This window comes from Paramormyrops kingsleyae, chromosome 10 (genome assembly GCF_048594095.1).
Source record: "Paramormyrops kingsleyae isolate MSU_618 chromosome 10, PKINGS_0.4, whole genome shotgun sequence".
NCBI classification, from domain to species: Eukaryota; Metazoa; Chordata; class Actinopteri; order Osteoglossiformes; family Mormyridae; genus Paramormyrops; species Paramormyrops kingsleyae.
In genome coordinates this window covers 18,454,125-18,473,108 of record NC_132806.1, presented here as the reverse complement: position 1 = coordinate 18,473,108, position 18,984 = coordinate 18,454,125, and the positions used below count along the sequence as shown (strand labels likewise).

The following is an 18,984-nucleotide window of genomic DNA, read 5'->3' as shown; positions in this document are numbered from 1 at the left end:
TTGAGACGAGCTCTAAGTCTTCACTCCATTATCACAATATGTGGTCAGAGGATGGATGGATGATTAGCTATTGATATTGTCCTGGAACAGGCCTTATGTGAAGACAAGACTACAGCTGACCCTTCTGCATCATGGAGGTTAGGGGCGCAGGCGCCACGCAATCTGCAAAAACAGCATTCCATATTTTGGGTTCCTTGGCGAGCAAAGTGAGCACAGTGGCGGACCGACGTGAAGAGATTCGAGAAACAGATACGAAGATCACTGCAAGATCACTGTGAGATCACATGAGAGGCCGCTGTAAACATGCTTTGCGTCCTTCAAACTGGCACGGTGCATTAAGTTTTATGCACTTATGAATTACTAAACTTTTGTGTGTTGTCTGCGGCTTTTGCAAAACCCCGAAAAAAATTCTCGCTTAACTTCTTATGCCAGCCCTGAGATATTTTGACACCAAGATGGGGGAAAGTTGCGAAGTAGAAGGGTCAACTGGAGTGCCTGGAATCCTAAAAAATATGCTTGTGGTAAACAGATCATCTTTACAGTACAGAAATATAGGAAGCCTCTTAAATCTTATGGCAATGAAACATTTTATACATTGTGCGTTTGCAATGTAGCTGACCTAAAAAAAAAAGTTCAAGATTGATGCATTTGTCACATGCATGCTTATAGACACAACTCATAGTAAAATGCAAACTGACCTAAAAACTCAAAATACATCTTTGCAGTAAACAGCATTTGCTTAGTATTTACTGAACATGGATGTATATTCATGGAAGGCACAGCACGCATAATGTTGGCATTATGATCAAGTAATTGTCATACATTGCAGGTCATCTTGAAAGACAAGCAAGCACACAGCACAAAGCTTTGAATTCCTACGCTGCAAATTTCCATACCGCAGTCATCTCTGAATTTCCCTTATAGTTTGACGTCTTGTTTAAAACAATTAGTTTCATTCTGTTGGGTCTGTTAAAAAGGTCCACAAAAATCGCAGGTGTTTGCAGTTCTGGCACCTCTGAATGGTGATGACTGGCATGGTACTTTAGTCAGTTCTTTCTCTATAGTCCCATCACATTTCAAATGATATGGGGGGGGGGGGGGGGGGAATCGATAACAAGTCTCACTGCTGGCAGTGTGCAGGGAACCCTTTCGCTTAGAGATTGCGGTGATTGGGTGGAGGAGGGGGTTTGAAAAGAGCATATAAGAGGTCATCTTTCTTAGGCTGCCATTGATTTTCTGGAACACAGCGCAGAGCGGGGTCACCGGGGCTGGTGCTTTAGAGACGCCCTTCATCAGGCCGCTTGCGCTTCGCTTACGAACCAGCTGTGAACGACACTGGGGGGCCAATACTTAACATTCTAGGCTTTTCACAGGAAAAAAATAAATAAATAAAAGCACAAATAAATAATAAAACAAATAACTGCATTGTCTACTGCTGTTTGCGAAAGTCTCCCGGACGAGGAATTAGCACAGACGGCATCTGTGCTGGATCACGACGTCATGCTGTCTGCTCCCAGCAGGAATAAAATCAGTTTTGTGGAGGAGAAATTACACAAAAAAAAAAAAAAAACACTAAAGTTTTTGTTATATCGTGTCATTTCATGGAGCTTCCACTAGACTATAACCTCATTAAAAAGCGATAACTTTTGAGTTGGTAAACAAGTCCGTGTCCCTCAGGGAGCATAACGACTGCAGAGTAAATGCACAATATGAGAGAAAGCCTGCTACACAATGTCACCAGAAAGAGATTAAATGAAAGCAGGATTTAGGCATTTAGATGGCTATCTTAAAACGTTCCATAACATCTACAATGATCACTGCTGCAGTTACACTCCACCTTTGGCAAGGTCATCGAGCCTCCGGCTCATTACCTAGCACAGCTTGTACATCACAAGACCCCTTAGTAACGAGGAGGTTCAGAAGTCTTAACAGGCATAGCCCTGCCCTCCCCATAAGAAAAACAACCTCCTGGCAGTCAAAAATCAATGTGATGGCTTCAGTCACCTGCCCTGACCTTGCCCCTCCAGTGAAACAGACCTTTGAGGACCACAAAGATTCTTGGTGATTTGACATTATTTATGACTTCTTGAGGCATCTGACCACAGCTGCTTGAGACCTAATAATGCCTGAGGATTCACGTGAGGGACCCTGAAATACCTAATATCTGATATAGGCAGGCGAGGCCAGATTCAATTACAAGCCTTTTGTTTCAGAGGTTTGAAAAATACATTTTAATATGGAAATTTGCGACAATGGGTATAAAACTTTGCTACCCAAGGGGAATTTAAAAAGAAACCTTTCAACGTACCATTCAAAAACCCACAAGTGATGAGAATTTGATTGTTTGAATTATCATGCATTGTTGCTGTCATTGGCTCTACTGGAACAAAAATTTTGTATAAGCACCCCTCTCACCATACAGTACGTCACATACCTACACTAAACATAGCATAGTAAAGCAGATATTGACAAAAAAAAAGGACCTTACATAGACAACTTAGTCAATGAGCCAGTCTGAAAAGCCGCCAGTTAAGTTCCGAAGCCAAACGGATTAAATCAGATTTATTTTTGAAATGTGACAACAATATTTAAGTTTCTGTACCAACAACCGTTCATCCATTCTGTTTTGACTGTAACAATGTGGCACTCCAGTGCTAAGGAATTGTTATGAAAAGGTCTAGACAAAAATGTCACTATTTACTATTTTCTGAAGCAAGGGACTCCAAACAAAAACATGCAAAAATTCTATGGAAGAGAGCTGAAAGGCAGCCAGAGACACGACAAAAACCATATTAGATTATATCCCACCCACCACCACAGAGGCAGGAGTCGAGCACTGACAGTCATGTTAGGCCAAGCAAAATTGAATTCCTCCTTCCAATTTCATGGCTTTAAAAATAGCCGGGCCTGTAAAATCTTCATTTTTTTCCCATCAGGCAAAGTTGTTTCTTTGAATAAAGCCAGCAGACCATCTGTCGGTTCACCACATTTAACAGCCTTAGAATTTATAATATAAACTCCAGGCCGTTTCCGAGTGATCAGAAAGACGGCAGATATAAATGGGGCCACAGATTCCAAATGAGCAACTGCCATTCAATGGTTAAATCGGCACACAGAACGGTAACGCATGTATCAACATGCAGGCAGTCACTGCTGATAACTTCATTGGTTATTTTATCCACACTTGAATAATCTTTAAACAAGGTCAAACCGTTCAAGTCCAGCGAACGTGACCATGACAACATCTCCTCCTTTTTAGGATACAACCAAAGGCCCGTTTCCAGCATCTATCAGCATACAGAAAGAAATTAGGAAAATGCCAGTCGGCTAATCCCCTAGATGCAGGGCTGCACAGGCAGTAGTGATGCGGAACCGCTGGGCTAAGGACCCTTTCAGCGGAGCAGAACCGAGAGACGGCAGCAGCAGCCTCAAGAGCTGATGGTTTTCTTGCTCTCCATGCCAACTCCACGGTGCCAACATATTTATCAAAGCATATCATTCATCCCGATGCGAAACACTCAATCCTGCACCCTCGCAGCTAAGTGCAGCGCCCACACAGCACACCAGAAACACATCACACATAGGCGGTTACCCACCAACAACAAACACGCCCTATATTTTTGGTGCCGAGCAAAATTTCTTGATTAAAATAACAGCGTGCTCCTCAGAATCACGGCTGGTGTTTACAAATACACAACTCAGGGAAATCTCCATTTCTCCACCAGAACAAGCCTGAAATATCAAGCACCGCCTAACATTTTACTGAAATGTTCAGTATGCACTTGTTTGGGATTTCAGCTATTAAAATGGTGACTTATATACTCGAACAAATATTACTGGTCAATGCATTTAAATGGAACCGTTTTAAACATTAACATGTTCCTGCTTAATCACTTTAAGAAATCTGATCTCTATAGATGAGCAAAAACAGGAACAAAAGCTTCAGGTATAATTAGCATTAACAAAGCAGGAAATTTAAAATATGACTGCATGTGCTGTTAACTAGTGAGAGGCAGAGGAACAGAAAGGGGCTGAGTTACACTAGTGACTAGAGGGTGATTGATTACCTGTCCAAGACCCACCAATCATCTTCTGACTGTTAAAGGCCATGATTAGGCTCAGCTGGAGAGAGAGTTGATAGAGTTCAGTGGGCTGTTCCCTGGGGAGATGATGCACGTTCAAACGCAGACTAAGATTGTTAGATTTTCTTTATTTGCATTTTGCAATTTTTTTTACAATAGTCATGTGGGTACCTTTTTCATCCTGTGTCTCGTGTTCTGCTGACCCATAACCTCAAACATACATATTACATATTACATATACGACTTAGCGTCATGCAATGACTGAGAATAAACATTCAATTTTTTAAAACTGCGTTCACACTATAAGGGATATACTTGGCTATACTTAAATTTATATATGACATAGGAAAACCTTTTTTTCTCAGCCAATATTTGAACATTCAGATTTTTTTAATTTACATTTTTAAAATGAACAGTTTGTACGTGATATGGTCGACATCTTTGATGCAGTGCCAGTGGAAAACATCATCATATGGCACTTGGAACTGTGACAGGTTTTTTGCTTTTTTAAACCCATTATTGCATTTATCAAGAATTCTCAAAGGAATACCTATAGTGCTAATTACAATAAACTGATTACACTATATTTGCATAGATACTACCAGCATGCCAGTCTGCCTAGAACATACCTTTATAAAAAAATTGCCAGTGCTCTATATATACAACCAACCTCCATTCATACATCTACTCAGGTGGCTTATGTTAGTAGTGTAAAATCCAGGTTTTACCAAATAGATGGATAAGATTTCTATTTCACTGGTACATCTAAAGATAACTGTGAGGATATGAGCCCTGATCTGGCTACAGCCCATGACCTTAACCATCCTGCTGTTAAACATACAAACCAAACCAATATAACCACTGTCTGTGTGACTTCTGCATCGCACAAATTAAGGGCATTTGTTTCAAAACATGAATGCTAATTTTCCCATCACAGTAAGGGATTAGCTCGCAGTACCCCAGCTATTTTTAACCACCTTTAAACAGGGGAACACGCTACAGAGTGGAAAGGGGGTACCATCCACCATCATTAGCAGCAGCACAGCAGAAACAGCTTCTGCTCTGAGTTTCACTGAGAAACGCAGCGTTTATTCCAGACAAAAGGCAGCGTCCATTTGTTAACAGACACCTTGTAGATTTCCAACAGATTACACTGGCAAATCAAAAGATATGATAAATGACACAAGAGGAAAATTGTGGAGCATGTCATGTGCAACGTGAATTCATAACATTGACCTCCTCACCTCATATAACCAATTAATGAAGCACAATACCGGGTAATTTATGTAATATATTCCTGCAGGATTATTGGTGAGTCAGGCAATGCTAATATAAAACAGATTATGATAAGCACAGTCACTGTTAAATTAGAATCAAACCAATTGCAAAGCAATATCAATTTATAAATGACATGAAGAGGGCATCCTATATCCAGCTGTTGCTATGGAAACATAAGCATGTTACCAAAGCATGCTGAACTGACTTTTTTTAATCTCCTTTCTCAGGTCACATGGGACTGTTTGGGATTTTGAATTTAAAACTGGTATAAAAGAGACAGAGGGGAAACAAATCCTTTCAAAAGGTGTATCTACAGAAGCTCTTTACTGCAAATAATGTTTACTTGGTCAAAGGTGCACAGGGAAACCTGGATGATTTTTTTTTTGCCAGGTTTATATATCATAATGGAAAATTAGATGACCAATGGCAGCCTTGCTCTAAATACATTTCTTACAAAAGCAGAGACATCAGAATACAAGCTGAATCCAATAATACCTCACTAGCTTTGCCCCTGAGAAGATATAATGAATGACAATATCTATGAATGACAGTCTTTCTCCTTTAAATACTCCAGCTTGTTCAACCCTTACCAGTATATGGTGCTCACCCTCATTGCAGATCAATATGGTCAGATCACACTGGTCATTGTAACAGTTAAGAAACTGGCTCAAATACATAAACCATAAAAAGCAAAAGAAATATTGCTGTAAATATTACTAGTGACATCTCTACTGACATGAAATATTTAAGACTGTAAACCTTACCTTATAAAATGGACACTTTTTTTTTTATAAATCCATAGGATAAAATGTGACTCAACCTGCTGGCATGATTGAACAATGAGACTCAATCACAGAATGTGGTGGTAGGATTGAACAATGAGACTCTATCACAAAATGCGTACAATCGATGTACAGAACTGCTGGGTGCTTTTATGTGAGTTTCCATCACTTTCTCTGGATTCACACAGTCATTTTCCGTCCCCAAAACCTGACAGCAGAAGCAACACAGGACCAAGAGAGAAGTGGACTACTGCCGACGTGTGTGTGTGTGTGTGTGTGTGTGGGGGGGGGGGGGGGGGGGGGGGGTGTCAAATGAATAAAAGCTTAGCCTCAATAACTTAGACTGTCACACATCACTGCATTGTGACAATTACCTCCTGAACTTCTCAAACACCGAGGACCATTCAACATTCAATCTCTCCGTATTCTTTAAAAAGTAGAAGAAAAAAAACACAGAGATACTTTCATTATACCTGTGCTTCTGAAACGCGCTGTTATTCCGTTTTGGAAATAGGTTTGGTGGTTCATTTCAGAACTCCTGTTCTTCTTCAGTTCAATGCACCAAGTCAAATTTAGCAGATTCACCCCCCTAGCCCCCTCCCCAGCAGAACATGATTATGTAGTTTCTGGTGAACAGCTTTGCGTCCGCCTGAAACCTGATGACACTGTCACGATCCTCGGCCCGATCCAGACCGACTGAGGACTGCTGTTGAATAATTGATAGTTCTTGCGGTTTGCACTAAAGACCACCGCTGGGGCTGGTGGGGCCCAGGTGATATACGCTCCACTTCACCACGCCCTGTACAGACCTACAGGTCAGCCTGCTGTTGCTGCTAAGGAAGCACTAAAGGAAAGTGGGTCTGGCATGTTGTGCCACTGCTTTGATTTTCCAAAACAATTCTTAAAAAAAATACTGGGGGGATGGTTAAAAAAAAAAAAAAAAAACTGGAAAAACTGCATCGGCGTTCTTCATAATGCCACCAATCAACCGTTTCATATTTGCAAAAACTTTAAGCAATTGTATTATCTTGTAAACTTTACCATTTGTAGACCTCTAAAAGGAGCATTGGGAAGAATATCTGATTATCATACACATGCTCTATAGTATGATAAACAAAAACAAACCTGCAAAATATGGTATATGTTCACCACAAGGAAATCAATCAGCGTTAACTGAATTTTAAACCACTTTGATCAAGTACGCCGCACACACGTGCTGTCAAACAGATCAGTCAATACCAGTAAATACAAAGAGTAGCATATCGGTGTCACATTATTACAACACGCGGGTGTAGAACAGTAACAGCATCCGCTGGCTTAGGCACATACCTCGCCCGTAGCCTTGTCCCACCGATGTCCACACTGGCGCTAATAAGTAGCGATCTGCTGCGACACGGCGACGCCGGTCACAGCGCGGTGCGACCCCGCGTCCCTTTCCGTTCCCCACGGCGCGATCGGCTAAGCGAAGCTCAACACAGAGGGATCGACGTCCATCCGAGCCTTCAGTGCACACAGATCGTGAACTATAGACCACGCTGACTACTCCTGGAGAGAGGGGGTCTGAAGACGAGGCTGATCACGGTGTCCTCTCAGTCGCCAAGTCCCGAAAACTAAGTACACGTGACTAAACCACAGGAATGGCTTTCATCTAGCCAGCAGCTGGGATCAATTAGCGGACAGACCCCGCTACGGACATCCCCGTTCTTCTCCCTTCCTGTATTGTGTGCCTCGAACACGGCTGTGTAAGAAATGCATTTGGGATCACCAACAATTTCTTATTATCTAACACTGTGAGTAAGGCTTAGTCGCCTTACTACTTTAAGTAACGCGTGCGTATAGGAATTTGTGAATAAACAAACGTAAAGAAGAGCGTGTTTGCTTGCTCCTATTCCTTTCATTGTTGTCAGAGCGAAGATAAATTATGTTTTGTTACCACTGTGTTTTTTAAGATGAAGTGTTTTTTAAGGTGACGGATGATGATGGCGTGTGTGTGTGTCTGTGTGGTTTTTACAGCAATTTCTTCTGTATTTTTGTTTTATGTTGAATTCCAGAACGCATTAACATCGGAAGTTATAGTGCCACGATGAAAATTATTTAATAATCTCATAATTATATACAGCAATGATTAATCGTGCTAAAATAACTTTTCATAGGTCTATATATACGCGCAAAATAGCAAACTACCGATCGTATTTGTTATTGTTTATATTTTTTACAGTTTTATTCACAAGATAAAAAGTTGTATCCGGTTCTTAAATGCTACTATTAATAGCTGTATAAGTTGTTTATGCATTATTAATAAAGATTAGATATAAATGTGTGTACCAGTTTCAATGGGCTGGTTTTATATGAAGCAGTTACCAAAGATTCCTACAGTATACACTTTGATATAAAGCAGGAGTACTGAAAGTGTTAACTAAAAGAGGTCACCCCTTCCCATCAAAAGATGCAGGTGAAGCTTTGCCTTGTTACAATTTATTTGAACTTATTGCACTTATGACATTTAAGTAAACGTTAAAATGTAACACATTTAACAAACACTTTCTCTGATATGTTTCATCACAATGTAAATAAGGTACCAGGACAAGTCTTGCAGACAGGGTTAAATAAATCACCTAACTCCTCTCACTCAGCAGTAGGACTAATATAGTATCTGTTTCCTTTCTTCAGCAGTGTCACTTTTTCTCTGCCTGCACCTGGTGGAAATGGTGCTGAGCAGAGTTCATCGTTCCAGAATCTCTTTTTTAATACTGTCCCAGTTTTAAGTAGATCAGTCCCGTTCATGGGATTTTTGAAGACTTCAGATGAGAATTGGTCAAGGTCCAGATTTTAAAAGTAGTGTGGAAGCTCACAACAATCATTATGATATTACCTCTTTAGCAACAAAATCTGGTATATGATATATTTTACTGAGTGGGTTGTTTGGAATGCACGGACGAGGAAGTACAAGTTGCAGGTGTCAAAAATAGAAAAAGAGTGAATGTGTTCCCCTAGGAAATAAGGAGGAATGACTGGCATTTCCCTTTATAATTTTGATCTCATTTTAGCATATACTCCTAGGTTTCTTTTAATAGTAATAGATACTTTATTGATCCCCATGGGGAAATTCTCTTCACACCTCCCCCAACTTGCTTTCTGTGGGTGAGAGTAAGTTGGCTGTGAAGGGCAGCCGCCCATAGCAGCCCCCAGGGAGCTGGGGGGGGGGGGGGGGTGTTAAGGGCCTTGCTCAAAGACGTGGCGAGGCTGGACTTGAACAGGCAACACACTGCCCCCAGTATACCATTCTATATAGCATGGTTTCATATATAATACATAAATAATGACTGGCACAACTGTCAAGAGAGCAGAGGTTGAGATTTCACATCCAGAGAGTACAAATCCAGACCATGGTTTTCTTTCAACCTACTCTGTGACTCTTTATACTCAACTGGTTTGTTGAAACAAAATCTTGGTCTGGATTTGTACTCTCTGCACCTGAAATCTCCACCGCTGCAAGAGAGAAATATGATCTTAAAATGAGAACTGAGATAATGCTGTAATTTCAAGGAGTTCTGAATGAACAGCTGCTGGCCTCATAAACAATGTTTTTTTTTTAAAAATCACAGTTCAAAAATGTCAAGAAAATTGTCCAGGAGAAACCAAAAGGTTGAGAAGTTCCAAAAATTAGACTTCATTATCAAAGCATTACCTAGGGTTCATGGGGGGCGTATTATCTTTGAGATGTACTGGGATAATGCTGATTACAGTAAGTCATTTTGTCACAGGCAAGATGGAAAAATAAATGCTTTAAATACAAAGAAGAAATATGCCACCATGAGGACTGTTTTTAGTGAGAGGATACAAGAGATGAAATGCAGAGAGAACTTCTCTTCAAAGGGATAAAGCAAAAGAAAAAAACACAGTTAACTCAGCTTTAAAGAAGATGTTTTTGAATGTGCAGAAAGACTTAAATCCCACTGCCCCGTGGAAGCGGTATTTAAAGAAGTCTGTTGGCTGGAATGCAATAGTTTGTTTTAACAGCTCCACTTGATCCACTTCCAGCTTGTCTAGGTTCTCAGAAAAAATAAGAAAGACAAAAACAATCTCTGGCAACTTACAGGCAAATTAACACGCCTCTTCATTTTGGAGTGAAAAGGTCTGACAGGCAATTAAAAGGCCAAAGAGCCTTTAGAGGCGCCTGGGCTTCTCCTGTGGATTCCCAGAATTTACATATGCATGGGGACCCTTTATCCCCAAGACCCCAAGGCCTTTCGGGCGCCGCCGTTTTTGGGGGGAAATAAAAATGTTAGCTGATGGTGGCAAGTGAAGGTGGCACTTATAAAGTTTTATTATGATGGACCAACATTTTCCAAAATAAAATTGTATCATAACTTACACTTGTACTTATGTGTCCCATGAATTAATTCTCCCTCCCTCTCTCTCTCTCTCTCTCTCTCTCTCTCTCTCTCTCTCTCTCTCTGTCATATACATATATACACATAAATATGTGTGTGTGTGCGCGCATATAAAATAGGGTGTGCTATAGCCTCCGCATGTGTCAGAGAGAGCTTTGTTGCTTTGTGAAGTTTTATTTTTATACTACATATCTGCTGAATATGTCATATATATATAATGTCAATGTTTGAACAGTATGACATGGGCCAATGGCCATCTGAAGGGAGGGGAGCTTAAATATATCTCTGTAAAATCTCATCTAGATTAAAACACCAAACAAAAACAAAGAACCCAGCTGCAGGTGGCCTTCACACGATCGCCGGCCCGCAAGCGAGTGCGTCCTTCAGCAGCCATGCTGGAACCATCGTGTGTAACACAAATGCATATCTTCTGGAGGGGGGAGATGCTGGTGGTTCGCTGGTCCTGACTGTCTGTGCAGTCAGCAGGTATATCTTGTTCCAGGAGCTGGGAGCTGTGTGGGGGCTGGATACTGGAGCTGCTCAGTAACTGCAGGTAAGCAATTTGAGTGAAGGCAGAACACAAAATAATGCATAATTCCTCAGTTCACAATTTAAAAATCTCACTATAATGAAAGGTGTGTGTGCCATCAATCAATCAATTAATGAATTAAGGATGTTAATTTCATTCCATTGTTGCTTATATCCATTCTGGGAGCAGACCTGTAATTCTCATATATCCAATTTTCTTTTATAATATCTGAGGTACCAATGTAATATGTGACAAAATGCATTGAGCCTGCGACATAATGCAGATTTCCCAGAATACTCATTATTACTCAACAGCTGATTGCCTTTTTAAGCTCTCTAACAGAAGGCTTATCAATATTCAAGCATACCTTCACCATCTTGGTTTTCAGAGTTATCAATGTTTCATAGTTTTCAAGTGCCTGGTTTCCGATTTTACTGTGGGAAAAAAAATGCATGTGGTTTTGGGTAGAACTGGAACTAAAACAAATTGTACTTTTCCAAAACTATTGCTTCTTTAAATAAATGTTTATTCTTGTTTGTCTGTGTATATACATACACGGTATATACACTTATCTAACAGTTTATAATGTTTGTGTGTATGTGTGTGTGTGTATGTGTGTGTGTGTGTGCGTAATTCTTATGACAGTTCTCCTTCGGCTATTTGAATTTTAGATAAATCTGTAACCTATGTCTCAGTAACCTATTCCAATACCAAGTAGGTATGTTCGTCACTGCAGAATTCCAGTTGGATAGTGATATGGATGACTGTTTGGTGTCTACAGGGATGGTTTTACTAAGGCTGTTTTCCTCAGAGCAGGAAGTTAGTAGATGACAGTTGGGGGGGCGGCTCCACAGGGGGGGGGGGGAGTATGGGGGGCTCCACAGGCAAATTTTAATTGGATTCTCCCTAAGTGAACAGATTCATAAGTCAGAGGATAAAACTTGCAGCAGTAAGGGGTAAGGAGGCCCCTCCCAGGCAGTGCATTTGAATTTCCGTCCATCTCTGTTTAGCATATCTGAAGGCCTCAAACACGATCACTATCAACATCTCAGATATGAACGGGAAATTAGGTGGAGGGGAAATGAAGAATAACAGGCCAGAGAACAACTGAGCACTGCGTCACACGCAGCAAAACATTATGTAAATGAGCACATGCTTTACATATGATGCATATTAAAATGAGCCCTGAAATGAAGAATTGCACACCTTCACCAAGAAGCTTGTTAAAATTACAACGTTTGCACCATGCATAATGTGACTAAAATCCTCTGCCTTTTGTCAGGGTACTTACATTATTTTTCTTGGTTTAAAACAGGTTTTCTGTAGTATCGGAAGGAAAGACATCCTTTTAAAAACATAAAAATAAATAAAAACCAAGCTAACAGGAAAGACAATACATTCACACCACAGCATTCCCATTAATTTAAAATGATTTTTTCTTTTGCCATGGGCCTCAAAGATAAACTGCAAGCTATCTGGCCAGTCATCTTCATTTGTATAGAAATCAGTCAACCCATGCTGCTAATCTTAAAAGGCTAATAAACAGCTCATTAGAAAAGGTAAATGATACTAGATCTTAGCAATAATTAATGATGTTGTCTCCAGGAAGGGCATTGTGGCTTAATTAATTATTGTAACTGATTATCCTTTATTTCAAGTTGTTTAAAGATAATTAGATATGGGCAACTTAAAAGTACAAAAAGAAATTGGTGATTTAAAAGATAATATGGTAAGAATTGTACAAAACAACTTTATAAAGCTTACTGCACATCCTCAAAAGGAAAACCAATTCTTCTATCTTTATTGAATTATTTTTTATGATGTTGAGGATATTATTCTCTCGGTAAGAACATGAATTGTTTAATCCATAGGATCGCTTCAAAAGCAAGTATTTCATCAAAAAGATCCAGTTGTCTATACGGCCCCATTCTGAAGTGACAGTATGACCTTCACATTTCAGCTTGTAAAATAATATTATGAGAGTCAACATCAAAACCTACAAATGAATTAGAGGATATTGCTTCATTAACGTGTTTTATATCTCCGTTTTCCGGTCTTGAACAATATAATTGTGAGCTTAAGGCGTTCACCAAAGTCGTGAATTTCAAGAGTCAAGAATTTTTCAACTAACCGTCTTTATTGTAATTACTATTCAGATTAGATAAGCATTTACATTCATAATTGATATCGGTTCCAAGTGAAAGAGTGTGAAGATACTGGAACACAGGCAGGAGAATCATGAGAAGGTAATATTGCAGTATTTAGGATGTAGTGATGTGAGAAGGAGGCCCGTAGCCAGAAATACATTTGGGGACACCCCATAGGTCCATCTAGGGGGGTTTTACTGACGGGTTTCCACCAAAGGTACAATTTGCAGACGGGGAAGTGGGTGGGAGGTCAAACCGGCAGTTTTACTACCTGACTATAAGTTCAGTGAGAAGCCTCTCATCTTCACCATGCTGTATAACATGTATAGTCTCCTTGGGGTGTCCACTGTATGATCATCACTACGGTGTACCAAATGGCAGGCCATTCCACAGGTAGCTCAGGGGTGTCTTTCAGCATGTCTGAGCCCTGGCTCTATCAACCTCGATCTCTATCTCCCTGCCAGGAATAAGGCATCTGATCAGACTACAGAGTAGCAGCATCAAATAGGTCCCTGGCACCCTCCGTTGCCTGTGAACAGAGAGCTGTCTGTGTACCGCGGCACCCCGAGGAAGCAGGGGGAGCCCATTTCTCAGCAAGCCCTGAACACAGCTTTTGGCCACAAAGACTGCAGCGCTGCTCTCTGCTTGGGAACTTTCCAGACCCTCACATGAGATGTACTTCTAAGTCAAGATGTGCTTCAGACTGGTGGTGTGTAGAGGCCCTGGGGGGGTTGCTAAGGAAACAGTCCGGTGGAAATAAAAAGAGGAATCATCCTTAACCATGCAACAGAGCAATCTGGACCTTCTCCCATACATCCGGGACAGCCCCAGGTCTCGAACATTGAACAACTTTAGTCTGATCCTACGTGATTAGTAAGGAGATGATGATTAAGATACAAGAACCCCTTCAAATGCCAGGGCAACTGAAGTAAATAATAATGACCGTATCACAAACTGATAAAATATGTGCATCGCTTTTTTAAACCAACATGCAGGGTCCACAATGGACCTCTCAGAAATCATTGGTAATACGAAATTGACAGGGAAAAAGTGATTATCATTTTAAGCAACTTTATGTTTCAAGTAATATTTTATAATGTTTAATAACTTGTTTTGGCTTCACCTCCATTCATATTTTCCTGGTCTCCGTTCGCTGTAGACTATTTGCAAATTCCAATGTGTAGATGTAGGACATGGTCCAACAGATTTCAGTGAGGTCTTGTTCTTTCTGGAGGGCAAGTAGATGGAAAGACTGTCAGCCCCCATCTCACTCCTCTCATCAGCATCGACTTCTTCGTCCAGCCAGCCAGGGCACAGCTGCAGTACAAACTTCTCAGTCAAGCCAAAAGCTTCATGAACGAAAAGCACAAGAATATTGTGGTGAAGTTGGATTAAAATTTATGAAGCGTATAGCGTACAGCACATCTCCCACCATCGCATACACTATCTGGGTGTCTGCCAAGTTTTCCTATAACACACAGCTGAGCTGGAAGTTGGAAAAATCAGAAAATGTGCTGGTTCTCCAAGCCCTGAATTCTGAGATATGTTGAGAGTTGAAAAAATCTGAAAATGTGAGATACATTTACTTGCCCCCCTTGTGGATTGCGAAATATTTCTTTGACCCTCTGTGACACGCCCGTTGCTTTTGGGTTCGGTTCAGGGCCCTCACAACCCTGATCAGGACAAGCGGGTATGGAAAAAGGATAGATGGATGGATTTTTCTATACTGAATTTTGATTGTTTTTAAATTAGCTTTGCCACAGTTATGGATCAATTGTATTACATTCAGTGTTTCCTTCAATGTAGTGATTAGATTCCCTGATTCCTTCTGCTGGGGGGGGGGGGGGGGTGCTGTGCCTAGGGCAGAAGTGATGAGAATATATCTGATGAAAATGTCTTACTTATCTCTACTTAGCTGTGAAGAGTTGTGATTCATTTGCCACTCTTATAGAACTGGAAGCTTTTGTTTCATGTTGCCTTGTGCCGTGCTTCCCAAAGTGGCCAAGCTGTAAGGACTGTTGATGATTTAAATTCATTTCATTTGCATATCATTGAGATAAATAATACATTCCAGTCCATTTTCAGTAAAATGCAATTGATTTAGCTTTGGTTATCCTTCAGGGACGACTCCTTTATCGCCCTTGCTGCAGCCCACTAATCAGCATTTCAACAGGCGGGGAAAGGAGGCGGCAAGGAGGTGGCAAGGAGGTGACAAGGAGGTGTCTGGGGCCCGATGGGGGGAGGGAGGGCAACTAAAGTAGCAGATTGCCTTCCACAGAGTTACTGAGGCTCCAAAGCTGAGGGAAGTTAAAGACGAGCAAAGAACCTCACACTTAAAATACTCAATAAAATTACACACCTCCATGGTGATAAGCAATAAGCATAACTACTCACCCCCCAGGACAAAGACTCAGAAACTCCAAATTCTCTTACGAAGCAGGCGGCCCAACTTTTGTCATTGTCACAAAATTAAGCATCTATTTTCTACTTATTTTAATATATTTTGTTTATAGTACATTTGACATAGTATCTGCAAAATTCAAACGTTCATGTCCCACGTGTATTACGTTGGAAAGTAAACGATGCAAATATGAACATGTTTTTGATATCTCTGTGGGAGCAGGATGAATGCAGCATGTCTGATAGTGAACGGAAACCTGGAGCTGGGGGATCTGGCCAGGTGCGGGATTGAGGGCAGGTGCGGGATTGAGGGCAGGAGTGGGACTGAGGGCAGGAGCGGAACTGAGGGCAGGAGCGGGATTGAGGGCAGGAGCGGGATTGAGGGCAGGAGCGGGACTGAGGGCAGGAGCGGAACTGAGGGCAGGAGCGGGATTGAGGGCAGGTGCGGGATTGAGGGCAGGAGCGGGATTGAGGGCAGGAGCGGTATTGAGGGCAGGTGCGGTATTGAGGGCAGGAGCGGGAAAAAGGGCAGGTGCGGGATTGAGGGCAGGAGCGGTATTGAGGGCAGGTGTGGTATTGAGGGCAGGAGCGGGATTGAGGGCAGGAGCGGGATTGCGGGCAGGAGCGGTATTGAGGGCAGGTGTGGTATTGAGGGCAGGAGTGGGATTGAGGGCAGGAGCGGGATTGAGGGCAGGAGCAGTATTGAGGGCAGGTGCGGTATTGAGGGCAGGAGCGGGACTGAGAGCAGGTGCGGGATTGAGGGCAGGTGCGGGATTGAGGGCAGGAGCGGTATTGAGGGCAGGTGTGGGATTGAGGGCAGGTGTGGGATTGGGCGCAGGAGTGGGATTGAGGGCAGGTGCGGGATTGAGGGCAGGAGCGGGACTGAGAGCAGGTGCGGGATTGAGGGCAGGAGCGGGATTGAGGGCAGGTGCGGGATTGAGGGCAGGAGCGGTATTGAGGGCAGGTGCGGGATTGAGGGCAGGAGCGGGATTGAGGGCAGGAGCGGGATTGCGGGCAGGAGCGGTATTGAGGGCAGGAGCGGGATTGCGGGCAGGAGCGGTATTGAGGGCAGGGGTGGACGCCAACCGAAGCCTATGCACGGCAGAGGCGGATAGTGCAGATTCTATGTGGGTGGGTGTGGAGCAGTAAAGCTCTCCTGTATGATGGCTCCCGCTTGGCAGGAGTACAGAGACTCCGGAATGCTTGGATTCTGTATACAGTAATGAGCCTGCGGAAGGGCAAGCTCTCAATGGGGGGTGCGTGGGAGAGAAGCATCCCGCTGGGGAATAAAGAGAATCCAGAAGTTCTTCTACTGTGGCAAATCCCACTCTTTTGCCTGAAGCAGTTGCAGAAATACTGAGCAGACATGGATAGATTCTTCTGGATCTTTCTCTTGTGTGGAAGGCAAACAGATTTATTAAGGTCAATCATATTGAACATGTTATCCAACAAAATCACAGCATTTGACTTGTTCTAGGATAGAAAATATGGGTTGTGAAAACCTTTAAAATGTAAAGTAATGCTGACTATTATTATTGAAACACTATTCATATTTGCATAATTTTTTAGAAAGCAATCAACAAAGTTATGTAACAAGCAAATAATAAACAAGTACATTGAAATACACAGCCATTTTCTATTCATAAAATAAAGAATAATTAAATGAATGAATTTAGTATGAAACTTTAGAACACGTTCTTCAAAACTGCCTCACAAACATGGCTATTGACTTACAGGGAAACCCTTTCACATTTTGATGCAGGGAAAGTTCAGTGACTTGAATGATGGAATACTGATTTCCATTTTAATCTGTCTGAATGGAGGACAAAGGTCACTTGCCAATGCAGTTGTAATTAGTGGAAAAGAATTCCAGCTTTGTAAATACCAATGCAGCAGCCGGCACTCAGCTTATAATAGCATGCGCCAATCAAGCGGCTGCTCATGATTTCGGACTAAGGGCCTGTTGGTATTGAAAAGCCCAAGACCAGCGAGAGATAGGAAGCAGGTCAGACACAGAGGTGCTGCCGAATGGAGCTGAAGGTAATGCCACCATTTGGGATATGGCCAAGGCAGATGAAACGGCTGAAAATGACAGGGAGGAAATCTCAAATCTCAGTGAGGCAGGCATTGGGCCGCTTGATGTGGCTTCAGATACGGCAGCCCCTTTCTCCAGAGCACTGAGGTCACCACACCATGATAATCACAGTCATGTTTCAATTATTTAAAATCAAGGAAGTACATTAAGTTTCAACATTTGTAAGGACTAAACTACCGCCAAGCATCCCCGTCCCCAGTTGCAGACAGTAGTCTCATAACATTGGTAGGGACATGTCCCTATGGGCCATACCCCCAAACCTACACTCTTGCTGAAAATGGATATTATGCCATTGAGGAAAGCCTGCAAGGATACATTACGGTATGTGGTAAAGATCTTAATATATATATATATAGAATATAACAGAAGATGAATACATTTAAAATTAATTATACTATGGCTTTTGTGATGTCATCTCACTTTACCCCCCCCAAGTGACAGATTGCCTCAGCCAGCAAAATAAAAAATGACGTTTTGTCAGCATGGACTACAGTGGTAAACTGAGTAATATTGACATATATGCATTACAAAAATGCATACATTGTAACTAGGAGACACAGAAATGTCCAGCTCCAGTAAGAGTTTCATTTTTAGAAATAACAGTTGATGCATTAAAAATGTAATAGTTCTTCTGAGGTGTTCAGTTTTTTTTATTTGTTTGATTTTTCTAGACAATCTCAGCATTATTGTGAAGGAATATTATAGCTGAGTCAATAGAATAATCATAGAACAATTTGCCAGATTCATTTGACTATTCTGCAAAAGGACTTTATATATATCCTTCATATTTTTACTATTTTTAGGGGTAAGATAAATCTATAGAAATCAAACAAAACTGACATATACAGCTAGAAGGTACGCAGAATGGGGGAGTACTGTGTGTGTTTAGGGAGGTGGGGGTTTGGGGGCTGATTCGGTCCCTACCAGCTAGAAACAAATCCTACGCCCTTGCGATCTCAAAATGTGCATTTTATTTCATGGTTTCTTTAGTGAGAGGTCATCCCCTGTAATAATGGACGCTCAAACAGATACTTATCGCAAAGGCAAACTCGTACAACAGAAACCGGAGAATATCCAGCATGCTGCCACCTGACACTATAATAACCGACCCTGACTCACTGGCACACCCCATGTTAATGATGCTATGGGGTTACATTGCAGCATTGTGTTCAGTAAAGTGGAGACATGGGCTATCTGGGTGTAATTAAACATCCACAAGCGATATGGCAAAGTGTCATCCAGAGTTGTACCACGAACACTGGTTTTGCAATGGAATG

General features: G+C 41.7%; 1 protein-coding gene across 2 annotated transcripts in view; it reads right to left on the bottom strand.

Annotated features, from left to right (window-relative positions):
- mid2 (midline 2) overlaps positions 1–7,849 on the bottom strand; it is a 108,975-nt gene extending 101,126 nt beyond the window's left edge. For both annotated transcript variants that reach the window (XM_023830551.2, XM_023830553.2), the window contains exon 1: positions 7,472–7,849. The gene's annotated coding sequence lies outside the window, so the exon portion shown is untranslated. The remainder of the gene's footprint in view (positions 1–7,471) is intronic.
- Between the last annotated feature and the right edge of the window lie 11,135 nt (positions 7,850–18,984).